General features: G+C 38.8%; 1 protein-coding gene across 12 annotated transcripts in view; it reads right to left on the bottom strand.

The window, feature by feature from the left end:
* Positions 1-1,927: 1,927 nt before the first annotated feature.
* Positions 1,928-6,000, bottom strand: part of MLIP (muscular LMNA interacting protein) — a 213,087-nt gene continuing 209,014 nt past the window's right edge. For 11 of the 12 annotated variants that reach the window (XM_090033935.1, XM_090033944.1, XM_090033883.1 and 8 more), the window contains one exon: positions 1,928-2,260. The gene's annotated coding sequence lies outside the window, so the exon portion shown is untranslated. Of the gene's footprint in view, positions 2,261-4,572; positions 4,604-6,000 lie in introns of all 12 variants that reach the window. The other variant, XM_090033893.1, reaches the window with a different exon arrangement.

Genomic DNA, 6,000 nt, shown 5'->3' with positions numbered 1-6,000 from the left:
AAAAGTGCGTCTTATGGTCCGAAAAATACGGTAATTCCAAACCATGTTGAGTTTATATTCAGAAATAGTGTCCTGAACTCCTTTAAACACTACCTTAGTCATTTTTGCCATCTATTTGATGGCTACATCCTCCTCCAGATGTGAGCACTTAACTCCTATTACTCTTTCTTGGGAAGTGGATTTAGTGCAATAGTACTGGTATCTTTAGCAATCCCTTCCTACTAGCACAAAGGAGTGCAATGCACATGCATCTATTTCCTATTTGTGAAAGGTTTTACATAAGTCATTTTCTCCCTAATTTACAAGTATAACTTCTTATCATTAAATTGGTCAAAAAGGATTCAGGACTGAATTCCTGTAGAATCACCACAAAAACATAGGGACTTTCACCTGCTGGTTAGTAATGAAATGCAATCCAAAGTAGTCATGTATTAAAATAACTATGGGCCCAGAGCTATAAAATACTAAAAAAACCTCAGTGCTTGGTAAAGTTTAATCACTTTAAAAATGAAAACACATAAATCTTATTAGTTTATGAACTAGTACATTTAATTTATTTATTTCATTCAAACACAAAAACCTAATTTCCATTGAAGTCTAACTAGCCCTAGACTTCAGTCTTAGACTGCTACATCTTTAACACATGGCAGTACTCTGTTAGTCCACCCAGGCTCCAAAGCTCCTGCAAACTGGGTACATCAGAATACATTGTCTGACAGTATGTGCAGAGGGTTCCACTCCTGTGACAATTCCTTAATTTAGGGATCAAGAGATCACACCCAGAAAACAAGCCCAGACTGCAGGTAGATTAAAAAAAAAAAAACAAAAAACCTAGTTTCCTTTGATCCTTTACTCTTCATACTACTGTATCTTGTAAGCATATTATGTAGGGACACATTCAAAAAAAAGGGCTCAGTCTGTGCCTATGTACACACATTCAAGTGATCTGGGAGAACTCCCCCAGGCTTGTGGTCCTGACAGAAAAATTTACACAGAGACCTCTGACAGACATTTGAATGCTGAGCTGCTGTGCAACTAGGATGTCATTATGAACACATCCTAACCTGCTATGGAGACTCCCAGTATTATACAGGGTAGCCTTGATTGGCTGATCCAGATTGCTTCCCGGGCTCTGCCTCCCTGCAGCACAATGAGGGGTTTGCGAAGGGGCTCCCTGTACAGCTGGAGCAGTAGAGTTCGGCAGGAGAGACTTACTGTGTCCCTGGACTCACAGGATGGGTGGGAGCTGACAGCAAAGCAGGCTGGGTTGCTGGGGGACTGTGCTGCTGTTTCTCTTAGAAAGTTCATGTACACAAGTTCACTCTCCCAGGAGCCATTTAACCCTGATTGTATCAAAATTATTATTCTCTGTGTGTGCCCCCTTTTTTTTTTTTTAATCTGGGAAAAAAAAAATCCTGAATTTCTGTACACTTGTGGTTTCTACTGGGACAGTAGTCACTTTCTCAGAAGAAGCTGAATATGTATACACAGCCTATGGAGATGGTACAGTTTATAAAACTAGCAGTCTTTTTAAAAAAAAAGACTACCACACAATGTTGATTTTTCCTTACAATCAGTATCTGCAGCTATCCAATCCCTAATTATTTGTCCCGAAGTCTGAAGGCTGGAATTGATGCCAATAGCCAAAAGGTACATGAATATTGCATGACAAGAAGAAAGATTCCAGAGTTACTGAGCATACTGACTGCAGTGGAAAGCGGGTGGGGGAGGACACCAATGTGAAGAAAACAATTAACTTCCTTGAATATTTCACAAAGCCTAGCTGCATAGGTGACAGTGAAATGTTGCTAAAATAAAAAGTATGGAAATATCTTGTTGCCCATCACATCAGTATCTGTTGTTTTCAGCATGTTATAACATTTGGAATTAGACTTGCATGGGAAAATGAATCACAATAACCAGATAGTAATATAGGTACAGTCCAACTTTACTTAATTTCAAAATACAACTTGTTTTCTAAAGAATATGTGCTATGTGCCATACATTAAAACTATAGCAAATGCTTCAGGAGGTTGTATACAAATCTCTCGTATTCATTTATAGATCTCTGGGGCTCTTTGTGCTAGTACATTCCAGATTATCTCTTAAATATAGCTTCAAATGCTATTTGCTGCATAGCAGTTATATATAAAAGCAATCTTAAAACGCAACCTTTATATCCATCTGTTTCTTGGATTTCATCACAGCTTTGGAATAGGCTTCAAAATACTACAGTTTTAGCTTCTGATCCTAGTCACAGCTGCAAAAGAAAAGAAAATTATTTTCACATGGATATAACTAAATAAAAATAAAAACAAAACATTCTAGGTTGTACCACCAAGTGTAGCTTCTCTAAAGTAAATGTAGCTTCTCCAGTTGATATCACCTGATATTCTAACTGATAAATATAGATGACAGAATCACAGAAATACATATTTCGAGGGCACCTCAGGAGATCATCTATTCCAAGAGTGCACAACTCAATCTATTGAGGGCCACATATAAGCTATATTTGAAGTTTGTTGATCCCATTCTTAAAATCTCCCTAAACAATCTGTTTTAGTGCTTATCTGTCTTTGCAGTTAAAACATTTTTCCTAATATTTAACCTAAATAAAACTACAGATTATGTTGATTACACTAAAGCAGCTACATTTTCTAAACTTCCTGTTTTTCTGTAAACTTTCTTTCTTAAAAGTGTAGTGCCCCAAACTGGACACAACAGTACAGCTGTAAATGTATTCAAGATGATAGGCTAAAATGTACCCCAAGGCATTTAAAGAGCTGCTTCTTCACCAGTGCTGAGTAAAGCAGAATAGCTGCTGCCTCTTGTTTTACATACAACACTCATCTTCAGTGCATGCTTCACTGTATCCTGAACTCCTTTTCTTCAGTATCGTTGCATACTCAGTCATTCCCCACTTTGTATTTGTGCATTTATGTAGTAGCTAGCGTTTGTCTTTCTTGAATTTCATCTTATTCTCAGGCCATCTTTTCCAATTACCAAGCTAAATTTGAATTTTTAGCCTGTTGTACAGTATGTTCACAGACCTCCCAGCTTGATGTCATCCACTTATTTTAGAAATACACCCTTGATTTCATCATCTGTGTTGTTAATAGAAATATTGAATAGACCCAGACCCAACGCCAACCCTTGTGTTACCTCACTAAATAAGTCTTTCCTGTTTGACCGCAAGACCTGGATAACTACTCTTTGAATACCGTTTTTCATTCATTTGGGTATCTGCCCCTCAGAAATTTCATTTAGACCATCCTTCTCCTGTTTGCCTATGTGAATGACATGACTGAGTTAAACCCTTACTTAAGGCAAGATATATCACATCAGCTGCATCCTCTCAATCCCGTAGGCCAGTTACCTTGCCAAAGAAAGAAATGAACTGGTTTAATACGATTTGTTCTTGACAAATCTATATGTGCTCTTTCTTGCCACCTAATTATAGTCTAGGTGCTGACACATTGATTAACAATTTGTTCCAGTATCCTTCCAGGAAATGAAGTTCAGGCTGTCTCTTCTACAGGAAGGAAACCTTCCTTCTTTTTTTTTTTTTTTTTTTTTTTTTTTTTTTTTTTTTAAGCACAGGTCATACATTTGACTTTCTCTTGTCTTTTGGGACTAAACTCATCCTCAGTGGATCTTAAAGATAATTGCTAATGGTTCAAATACTGCTTTGGCAAGTTCTTTAAATACTCTAGGATACATTTAGCCTACTATCTTGAATACATTTAAATTTATCCAGCTGTCCTTAAATGCTATTTCTATGTTCTGTCCTGTTTCCCATGCCCTTGTTGTCAAGATTGATTGTGCTAGGCATCTGGCCAGTTAACCTTTTTGTGAAGACTGGATCAAAAAAAGACTTCCCTATATCAGTTATTTATCGTGTTCCCTATTTAGTTATATCTACATTCTCATCTCATGTACTATCTGAAAGACCTGCATTAATTTACCATTATTAACTTTAATGGACCTACCCAGGCATAAATTTACCTGTAACCAAGTACCTAGTAATCTGAATACATCATTTGCCATTCAACCCTATTCTTTTGTTCCTGTTCATTCAATGCATTGCATGAAAAAAAATACAGCCTTTGGGGGAAGAAATTTATCTTTGCATAAATTCTCTGAAGTTGTGTAAATTCTATAGCACATACTTAAATACTATAATATATTGAATAAAAGCTGCAAAACACAAAAAGGAGAAAGTGATTTTTTAATTAGGGAGATTCCTTACTAGTTGTCCTTTAAATTTGTGCTCTAAAGTAGCTGTATTTTTACTCTACTGTATGACTAAGTAGAATTACTATATACTAGTAGATACTGGTAGAAGGGACTGTAATTGACAGAGCATAATCAAACCAAATTATTAATTAAAATAATGTAGCTAGAACAGTCTATCACTTAATTTTAACAGCATTTTGCATGTGTTGCAATAAAGTTAATGTTAATGTTGATGAAAATATATTAGTGGTTTGAGTATAAATCAAGACAAAACTGACTTTAGCTTAAGCAAAAAAAAAAAAAAAAAAGGAACATTAAAAAAGGCCAATACTTGACCTGGCAGAGACAAAATTGCCTCTTTGGAAACCTGTAGGAGAAAGATGGTAGGAGAGTGAAAATGAGTAGAAGAATATAAATACTGCAGTACATTATATATTACAATGCTATGAACACTTCCCTTGTAAGTAATTTGACCTATACGATCACTTCCATCTTTCTAAACACAAACTTCTCTACAGATATGATCCCCAATTTTGTTTATTGTATTCAGTATGATTATTCAAGTGTGCAAACATTAGTAGGATCATGCCTGTAATGGGTTTGGGGGTCCACCCCCAGCAGCCGATAACCCCAGGTGGTCAGACCTACCCACTGCACTCTTCAGCCTCCCTCACCTCCTGTCTCTCACCATCTTTGCTGCTCCCCCCTCTTAGCTCTGTCCTTGAGGCTTCTTCACCCCCAAGTTCAGTCCCCGGTCTCCATACTTCCCCAGGCATACTCCACCTTTAAGACAGCCCCTACAGGGACTTAAAGACTAAATATGGTCTTGCAGACCCTAAACATGCTCATTGGTCCTCGTGGTGTCTTATGGGGTATAATTGTGACCTCCAACTGCCCCCATAGTCATCCCCTTGCCTCACAGATATTATTGGGTCCCAACCCAGAGCAGGGCCCTCTGGCCCCAAACCAACACTCAGCCCCTCAGGGCGCAAAACATATGTTTGGGCTTCAGTCTCCACAGCTTCAGCCCTTTTTCAATGGCTGAGCCCCCCAGCCCAGGTTCACCACCTCAGACTTGACCTTATCCTTTCATATTCTAGCCCAGAGTAAATCTCAATTTGTAGAGCACCGCTGGCACCCTACTATATGGCCTCCAAACTTCCTCCATAGCTGCAACCTGGTCCTCTGGCCTAATCTGAACACAGAATGCTAAGCAAATGGTTCAACTCAAATGTGAACTCTTCCTTGCATTTCTACCTTCTATAGCTCTCCTACCTTATGGAGCAGGCTTGTTCCCCAAGCCTCCCAAGTACCTTGCTTAGACTGAAACACTCCTTCCAGCAGCCAGTTTTGTTCAGAATTCCTTCCCCTTTGACAGCCAGGGCCAGGCTGCCCACCCAAGCTCAGAGGCCAGGCTTATATGCACCTACGACCTTCTCTTTTCTGGTCACCTGACCCAGCTCTCTACCAGCAGGACCCAGGAGCTGCTGACTCCCCAATCAGCATTTTTGCATTCTGTGGCCTGCAGCTCACTTTAAACAGGCTACTCACACCTGCTGCCCCTTGCCATTAGGCTTTCTGCAAGCTGTCCTGGTTTTGTCCCCCCTTCCTAATAACAGCGGTAGGGTTCCCCTGTTAGTGTCTCAACTAGTAAAAAGCCATTTCAGTAGATAAGGTTTGGTTATTAACTTATGCAGTATCTGAATAGATACAAAGTAGCCTGACATATAATAATGTAGACAACAATAAGGTTTTTACAGAGTA

This window comes from Crocodylus siamensis, chromosome 1, assembly GCF_052110815.1.
Source record: "Crocodylus siamensis isolate JL-2025a chromosome 1, ASM5211081v1, whole genome shotgun sequence".
NCBI classification, from domain to species: domain Eukaryota; kingdom Metazoa; phylum Chordata; order Crocodylia; family Crocodylidae; genus Crocodylus; species Crocodylus siamensis.
Note: the sequence above shows the minus strand (reverse complement) of the source record. Positions and strands in the feature narration are given on the sequence as shown.